The sequence below is a fragment of the Kogia breviceps genome, chromosome 4 (assembly GCF_026419965.1).
Source record: "Kogia breviceps isolate mKogBre1 chromosome 4, mKogBre1 haplotype 1, whole genome shotgun sequence".
Taxonomy (NCBI): domain Eukaryota; kingdom Metazoa; phylum Chordata; class Mammalia; order Artiodactyla; family Physeteridae; genus Kogia; species Kogia breviceps.
In genome coordinates this window covers 179001322-179010045 of record NC_081313.1, presented here as the reverse complement: position 1 = coordinate 179010045, position 8724 = coordinate 179001322, and the positions used below count along the sequence as shown (strand labels likewise).

Below are 8724 nucleotides of genomic sequence, written 5' to 3'. Positions count from 1 at the left end.
CGTTCCTGGGCTTCGCTGGCGGCTCAGTGGTTAAGAATCCGCCTGCCGATGCAGGAGACACAGGTTCGAGCCCTGGTCTGGGAAGATCCCACATGCTGCAGAGCAACAAAACCCGTGCGCCACAACTACTGAGTCTGTGCTCTAGAGCCCACAAACCACAACTACTGAGCCTGCGTGCCACAACTACTGAGCCCACACACCACAACTACTGAAGCCCGTGCACCTAGAGCCCGTACTCCCGCAACAAGAAGCCCCCACAATGAGAAGCCCTCGCACAGCAACGAAGAGCAGCCCCCGCTCGTCGCAACTAGAAAAAGCCCGCGTGCAGCAATGAAGACCCAACGCAGCCAAAAATAAATAAATAAATACATAAATAAATTTATATATTAAAAAAAGACCCAATGCAGCCAAAAATAATTAATTTTACAAAAGACTATGTCTTGTTCTTCTACACATACTATTAAGTGAAAAAGAGCAGTTTGCAAGGTATGAATAGAATGCTTCCTCATGTATTAAAAAAAAAAGGAAGAGAGGACAATGCATACTTATTAGGTGGCTGAAAAAGAAATTGACAATACCAAGTGCTGACGAAGATGTGGAGCAATTGGAACTTTTTTTTTTTTTTTTTTTTTTTTTTTTGGCGGTACGCGGGCCTCTCACTGCTGTGGCCTCTCCCGTTGTACAGCACAGGACGCGCAGGCTCAGCGGCCATGGCTCACGGGCCCAGCCGCTCTGCGGCACGTGGGATCTTCCCGGACCGGGGAACGAACTCGCGTCCCCTGCATCGGCAGGCGGACTCTCAACCACTGTGCTACCAGGGAAGCCCAGCAATTGGAACTTTTATCCACGGCTCACAGAAAGGCCAAACAGTGTGGCCACTTCGGAAAAAATAATTTGGCAATTTCTCTTTTCCAAAAAATATGTATTTATGTGGTTGCATCGGGTCTTAGTTGCGGCATGCAGGATCCAGTTCCCTGACCAAGGCTCGAACCTGGGCTCCCTGCATTGGGAGCACAGAGTCTTAGCCACTGGACCACCAGGGAAGTCCCTTGGTAATTTCTTATAAAGTCAAACTTACCAGGTGACTCAGCCATCCCACTCCTACAGAAATGAAAACATACTGTCCACACAAACACCTGTACGTGAATGTTTAGAGCGGCTTTATTCATTATCTCCAAAACCTAGAGATGTCCCTGAAGCCATCACCCCTGCACTGGTGAATGGTTAAGGAAACTGTGCTCCATCCACATAGTGGAATGCTACCCAGTAATAAAAAAGGAGCTGCTTCCCAACATACACAACAACACGGATGCATCTCCGACGTATTGTGCTGGTGAAGGAAACCAGTCACAGAAAGTTGCACACCAGGTTATTCCTTTTTTTGTTGTTGTTTTCAGCATCCCCCCCCATCCCCGTCATGTGATTCCATTTAAATGACATTCTGGAAAAGGCAAAATTGTGATGATGGATATCAGTTACCAGGAATTATGGGTGGGGGAGGAGATAGACTACACACACACCCCCACCCTTAATTAGGGGGCAGTGGGAACTTTGGGGGATGATGGAACTGTTCTGTATCTTGATTACGGTGTTGGGTACATGACTATGTATTTGTCAAGATTTATAGAACTGGGGACTTCCCTGGTGGTCCAGTGGTTAAGACTCTGAACTCCCAATGGAGGGGGCCCGGGTTCCATCCCTGGTCAGGGAACTAGATACCGCGTGCCGCAACTAAGAGCCCGCGTGCCGCAACTAGAGATCTCGCTGCAACTTATAAGATCCTACATGTCTCAATGAAGATCTTCTACGGGGCAACGAAGATCCTGCGTGCTGCGGCTAAGACCCGGTACAGCCAAAAAAAAAAGAAAAGGAAAGAAAGAAAGAAAGAAAAAGATTTATAGAACTGTACACCTAAAATTTAAAGAACTATATACCTAAAAATGTGAATGTTACTGTATATAAATTACACCTCAATATGTCTGCTTTATGAATTCTTTAAAAGGTTAAAAACATAAAAGGTGTGTGTGTAGGATGACGTATAAGTTCGAATATGCATACAGGACCTCTGGAAGGGAACAGGGAACAGAATGGACATTGACAAGAACTTAGATTTTGGAGTCAGCGGACCGGGGTCCCCATCCCAGCTCACTGCAGTCTGTGGAGAAGGGGCTTGCCTCTGCCACGTCTGTAAAATGGGGCATTTCGTATCTGCTCTGCAGCTTGGAAGAATTGGCAGGAGAATCTCAAAATTCTAGGTGTAAAGACATTCTCGTGGAGGTATGAGGGGGAACCCCCAAAGAAGGCTACGTTGGGGGAAGTGGTGAGCACTGTGAACTTTGGAACCAAGAGTCAGAGCTGTGTTCAAATCCCAGCTTTGTTGCTTGCTCACTTGCTTTCCGGGTGGCCCTGGGTTAGTTTCTTAGCCTCTCTGGGCCTCAGTTTCCTCATCTGTAAAGTGGGGACAACAATGGTAGCTATCTCACGGGGTCCCCTTAAGAAAACTTGGTACACAGAGTGTCGGGCACAGAGCCCCGCACGGAGTAAAAGCTTGATCAGGGAGAGAAAGAAAGGGGGAAAGGTTTTTCTGTGTTTGTGATCTGCTCCTGTCCTGAGTGACAAGACGCCTGGCCATCTCTCTCTGATTAAATCTATTACCACCCTTGATCATCCTCCAACACATCCATCAGGGCCGGTACCCCTGCACCCAGGGCTTTTACACCAACTGTCCCTTCAGCCCCATATTTGTCCTTTAAATTTTCCCACAGTCATCGCCTCCCCACCTTTCAGGTCTCAGCTCGATGGCCCCACCCCAGAGAGACCTTCCCCAACCTCCAGCTTAAAGCAATGTCCCTCTCACCAGCCAATCCCATTCTACCCCAGGGGCCAGCAAACTGTGGGCCTTGGGCCAAATGAGCTGCAACTGTTTTTACAAATAAAGTTTTATTGGCACACAGTCACATTCATCCATTTATATATTCTCCAAGGCTGATTTTGAGCTCCAACAGCAGAGGGGAGTAGCCACGAGCGAGACCCGCTGGCCTGCAAAGCTGAAAATATTTACTTTCTGGCCCTTTACAGAAAGTTTGCTGACTCCTGCACTATCACAACCCCCCAGTCTGTTTCCTTCATAGCTGTCATCTCTGTGTGAGGTTATCTTGTTCCTTTGTTTACTTGTTTATTATCTTCTGCACTCAATGGAGGCCCAAAATCACATCAGCTGGGTTCCCTGTTGTCTTTCCCAGCGCCCGGCACATAGCAGATATTCAAAAAAAATTTTTTTGTGGAGTAAATGAATGCATAAAGTAGGCTTGGGTGGAGGGAACAGATCTGGCCAAATCTTTCCAGAATGTTGGAGGAGGAGGGGACTTAAGAAATCCTGTAAACAAACTCTTGTTGTAAATAAGGGGGGTCAGACCCTGTGTACACTGCACAGCCTTGTAGAAGACAGTGACGGAGCCAGATCTCAGGGTTGAAAGGAAGAGCCTGGGGTCCGAGTCTTCTTTTTACTACAAAGCCCACCCCTCTGCGAAAGAGATGGAAAACGGGACAATGAAATGCAATGCATAATTTTGAATTGGATCCTGGCTTGGGAAGAGATACCATAAAGGACAGGACTGGGATGACTGGTGAAACTGAAATATGGACTCTGGATTAGACCGTGGCGTTGTAACAACTTTAACTTTTTGGTTGAGATCGTTGCATTAATTTACATAGCAGACTTGATCTTGGGGAATGCGTGCTGAAGTATTTAGGATGAAGGGGCAGTTGTGTTTGCAATTTACATGATTAGAACAGAGGCAGAGATCTCCACAGAGAAAAAGAGAAAGCAAATGTAGCCAAATGTTAACGATGGGTGGGTGAATCTAGGTAAAGATGATAAGAGAGTTTAGTGCCTGGTTCTTGCAACTTTCCTGTGGGTGTGAATTTCTTTTAAAAAAAAATAGAAAGTTTTTTGTTTTTTTTTTTTTTTAGAGAGGGAAACAAATAAATGAGGCAGCCACCCCCAGGCGGCATTCCTGTTTCTTCCTCTTCCTTTTGTAGCAGGCTCCCTGCTCCTCCTTTGGACCTGGGAAGCTAGAAATGGCCTCTGCATGGGAGGCAGGATGGAAGAATTAAGCCAGAGTGTTTCAGACGAGCTCCCACAAGTCGCATAGCTGACAGTGAATTTGTTGAGTACCTGCTATGTGTTAGGATTCCCTACAGCTTCTGCACGCATCCTTATGGGTTTGATTGAACTTTCCCCCAGTGTGTGGATGGGGCTAATCTTTGGTTTGGCACTTTGCTGACAAACGCTAGGTACCTCATCTGATGCTCCTGAATCCATGGGTGATCTACAGGCAGCTCACTTGTGAGGTCCAATTCCACAAAATGAGCAGCTCCTTCATAGGACGTTCACACTAGGGAGAGCACAAGCTATGACACAAATCCCTCTATTGTCACACATACTACGTTTGAGCATAGTTATAACTTCATGTCTTCACCCTCCCCAAAGGCAAGACTGGTTGCTGAATTCATGTATATGTCCCTGGTGCCTAATACAATAAAAGTCTGTTGAGTAAATAAATGAGTGGAATGTCTCAGAAAATAATAAATAGCTACATTATTGGGAAACTTATCATGTTCAGGTTATTTCTAGTGCCATGCCAAGCTGCACTGGAGCCTGAGGCAAAAGGAAAAATTAGTAATGCCGATCCTGTCTTTATTTAAAGTTTGGTATTTTGTTCATTGTGGATTTTTTGCATTAATTCTGATTTCTTAAAACATCGCATTGAAATATTATTTATCTTGATTACTGAGGGGTGTTTTTGTAGCCCCTTAAATTTTGCACCTGAGGGAGGCCAGTGCCTCCCTCACCCTAGTCCCAGTCCTGCTTATTTATTTCAACATGCAATCCACACCATATCATTAATTCCTCATCACAGTGCTCTGAGAAGTTACTACCATCATTGCCATTTCACAGCTGAGGAAACTGAAGCACAAAGAGGTTTGATTATATCCAAATACCCACAGCACGGAGGAGAAAAATCTGAGTTTGAACCCAAGTTCGTGTGTTTTTTTGGCTCAGAGCCTGCTCCATAAAGCAAAACAATACACTAAGTTATGAGTTGGGTTTTGAATCAAGGAATCAAAAGATCTAGGCTAGAGTCTCACCTCGGCCCCAGCCTCCTCTAAGCCCTCCAGTCCCACAGACCTCAGTTTCCCTACCTGGAACTGGACTTAAATATTCTGCACTGTGCCGTTTTTACCCCAACACAGTTTACTAGCTTTCTCTCTCCTGCTCCAGCAATAGCACAAGCTGGGGATGGGGAGAAGCAAGTACTGGCCAGCGTCCCTGAGCCAACAGGGAGTTCAGAGACCTAGGAGGGGGTTGGACCCTGTGGGAAGACCCCGAGGAACACAATGAGCGTCCCCTCCCCCTCCAGAAAACCCCTAACCCAGGTTTTGGGCAGATGCCAGACTTTTATTCTGAAGCTGAGGCCACAACCTATGAGGTAATCTTTGGAGTTGCATTCGAGGCGGAGTCCCATTGGCAGGCTGGCGAAGCCCCTCCCTGGGTTCCCGGCGCCCCGCCTCCCCTGAAGCCCGTAAAAGCGCAAGTCCCCGCCTAGGCAGCCAGTGGACACCTGCATCTGCCTGCAAGACTGGAAGCAGGTGAGGCAGTCAGGGGAAGGGCCGAAGCCGCGTGGGGGGAGGGGCGGTCTGAGGGATCCGGGGCCCTGTGAATGGGGCTGGTTTGCAGGTCAGCGCACGGACAGTTTCCCAGAAAGCGACCAAGACTGTGGAGTTTGACGGTCTGGAAAACGGAGACCAACCACGCTGACTACCTGGGAGGTAAGTTCTGGAAACATGCCACTAGGTGAGGGGCAGGTATGAGTCCTAGTTATGACCTCTCCGTCTCTCCCCCGCCTTGTGCCGGGAGGCGCACCTGGAAGAGGATCGGAGGGGAAAGAATTGTAGTGGAGGGGAGCCCCCAAGAGGGAGAAGAACAGAGGGGACTAGGGCGAGCTGGGGAAGAGAGGGAAGCAAATCAAGTTTTCTTCAGCACCGAGGTTGAGGACAGCTCTCCGACCGACAAGGAAGGAAACTGCTATTTATTTCAGCACCGAGACTCAGGACAGCGCCGCCCGGGGTCCGGGAAGGGAGCCACAATCTGCTTCAGCACGAGGGCTCCGGACAGCTCCTAGGGGGTTCCCGGAGCCGACTTCATTTCAGAACCGGGACACTGGACAGCTTCCCTGGTACCGGGAAGCCCCCGTCCCCTGACGGGGAAACAGAGGGTGGTCTGACGTGTCCGACGTTTCTGGAGACTTGACCCTCATTTAATGGATCTTTCAAGGAATTGTTTTCCAGATAAGCAGGTGAGATGAAAGAAACCGCACACAGAAAAAAATCTGTAATTCCCAACAGGTGAAATGGCCAATCCGTAGGACGGAGGGGGGACAGGCGCCTGCCAAGGTGGCATTACTGTGCTCTTTCCAGACTTCTGTGAGAAGCATTGTGCCAGGCATGTTACTACATACATTATATCATGCCATCCTCAGCTCCAGGACATGGGTGTTATCACACTCAGGTGACAGGTGAGGAAACTGAGACCCAGAGAGGGGCAGGGACGTAACAAGCCCAGGGGCTCTCAGCCCAAGGGTGAAGCTGCAAGTCAACCCCACATCTGTCCAACTCCAAATTCCATGTTTCTGATATGGCTGGGTGGGAGTTGGGCCCTTGGAGATCGGACCCTGCCTCTCTCCAGGAGCACCAGGAATGGGAAACAGGGGGCAGTGGAGAACAGGTGTTATGGCTTAGCTCAGGTGAGGGGAAAGAGCTGGGTGGGGGTCTCAGACACGGGGCAGAGGGTGGCGAAGACGACTGGAACGGTTGTGGTCTAGTGCTGTGTGGAAGACTAGTGATTTTGTTGTTCTGATGTCCTACGACAACAAGTCACAGCTTCCTCACAGCGCGGGCTCCCGTCGACCTCCGCCCAAGACGGACAAGCGAGTGTGAGGGCTGGGGGCTCCGGGAGGGATCACTCCCACCCCGGGGCTGGGCTGACTAATTCCACAGAGCAGAGGCAGGGGAGGGAACAGAATAGGGGCGCGCACCCCACGAATACACAGCAGTGTGTGGCGTTGGCCACGCCACTCCTATGCCCCCACGGGCCTGGAGCTACAAAATATCTGACTCTGAACCCAGGACTCTTAACCATCTCTCTACACTTTCCTGGAGGCTCAATGAGAGAACAACCTTTGAAGGCCTCCCTAGATCAGGATTCTAGGGAGACTTCAATAAAAGTTCAGGAGAATGATTTTTTTTTTTCCTCCTCCCACCCTACCACCAGTTCCATGGACCAATTACAGGACACGTGTAAACTTGTGTCTAGTAAGTGGGCTGTGGCATCATCGAGGCTCACCCCCAATTCCCTGTGACACCCTAATCAAGTCACAGACGTGACATTCGGCTCAGCCCAGCCTCAGAACAGCCTTTGCCTTTGTTGTTCCCTTAGCCTGGAATGGATGCCGCCACCCCGAGTGCCCCACGGCGCATTCTGCCTCCTCATCCAAGCCTCATTTCATCAAGGGAAACTTTCTTTGTTGCCTCACCGTTCCCCATGTCAAGTCTACATTACACATTCTCATAGACCCGGGATATCTTCCACCTGGCACTTAGTCTAATTATTTTTGTGTTTTCTATTTACAGAACTGTCTCCCCCAGGATACTGTGAGCTCCGTGAGGGCAGAGACTGTATTTGTATTTTCACTGCTGAGTCCCTGGCACCCAATCCAGGGCCTGGTACACAGCAGGTGCTCAATAAATATCTGTTGACTCAATAAAGGCATCAGGGAATAAACCAATACATCAGTCAATAAGTGAATTGATGGTTTCGGCACACACATGAAGATCCTACTTCTCCTCGGTCTCCCCCACAGAGATGCCACAGGGTGATGGTTGCTGCAGGTGTTTATTGGGAAGTATAATTAAATTTGTGGACACTCAAAGGCCGGCCAACCAACTAATGCCCCAGGAGACAGCCAGGCTCGTTTAATTAGCAATTATGAGGCATTGATTCCTCATTAGCTCTGGCAACCCCTGTCTCCCTCCTCAGCCCCAGACAGACGAAATCTTTCTCTCTCCCGGGAGTACTGCCTCAGTGGGTCCATTAACAAGCAGAGAAAATATGATTACAAGACACGTAAATGCCAGAGGCTCTTCATGAATGAGGAGCGGAGAGAGAGTTCAATGTCTGGGTTGAGGCTAACTGTGAGAGACTTTCTGGCATATTTAGAATTGTTCTCTGGGAATGGGAGAGCTTTCAGATAGTAAAAGGCACCCAGATACTGCCCTTTCGGGACACCAGTGAAAGAGGAGGTGCTGCCCTGGTATTTCTGTGAATATCTCTCCCCAGGTGTCTCACCATCAATCCAAATTAATAATGTCAAGGTGAACGGCCAATCCACCCAACCCCCAACTTGCCCCTTCCCTCCATGCCCCCATCATGCGGCGGGCTCTCCACGTTCCAGAGACCCTCCCCCTCCCCCCTCCCATATTCCCCGAGGCAAGTCATTCTCATCAAATCTGTCCTCTTCTCCAGCCCCCTACCTCCATCACTGCCTGGTCATCTCATAGTCTCTTCCCTCCTCCCCCCAAACACACACACACAGCCAATTCATTTGCCACATACAGTGAGGGGTCTTCCTGGAACACGAATCTGATCAAGTCCCACCCGTGCCT

At 49.1% G+C, this 8724-nt stretch overlaps 1 long non-coding RNA gene across 1 annotated transcript; it reads left to right on the top strand.

Moving 5' to 3' along the window:
- The first annotated feature begins 5557 nt into the window (after nt 1–5557).
- LOC136794111 (uncharacterized) lies at nt 5558–7847 on the top strand. Its single transcript, XR_010840463.1, has 3 exons — nt 5558–5652; nt 6409–6578; nt 7693–7847. It is a non-coding gene; the product is annotated as an uncharacterized lncRNA (long non-coding RNA).
- The last annotated feature ends 877 nt before the right edge of the window (nt 7848–8724 follow it).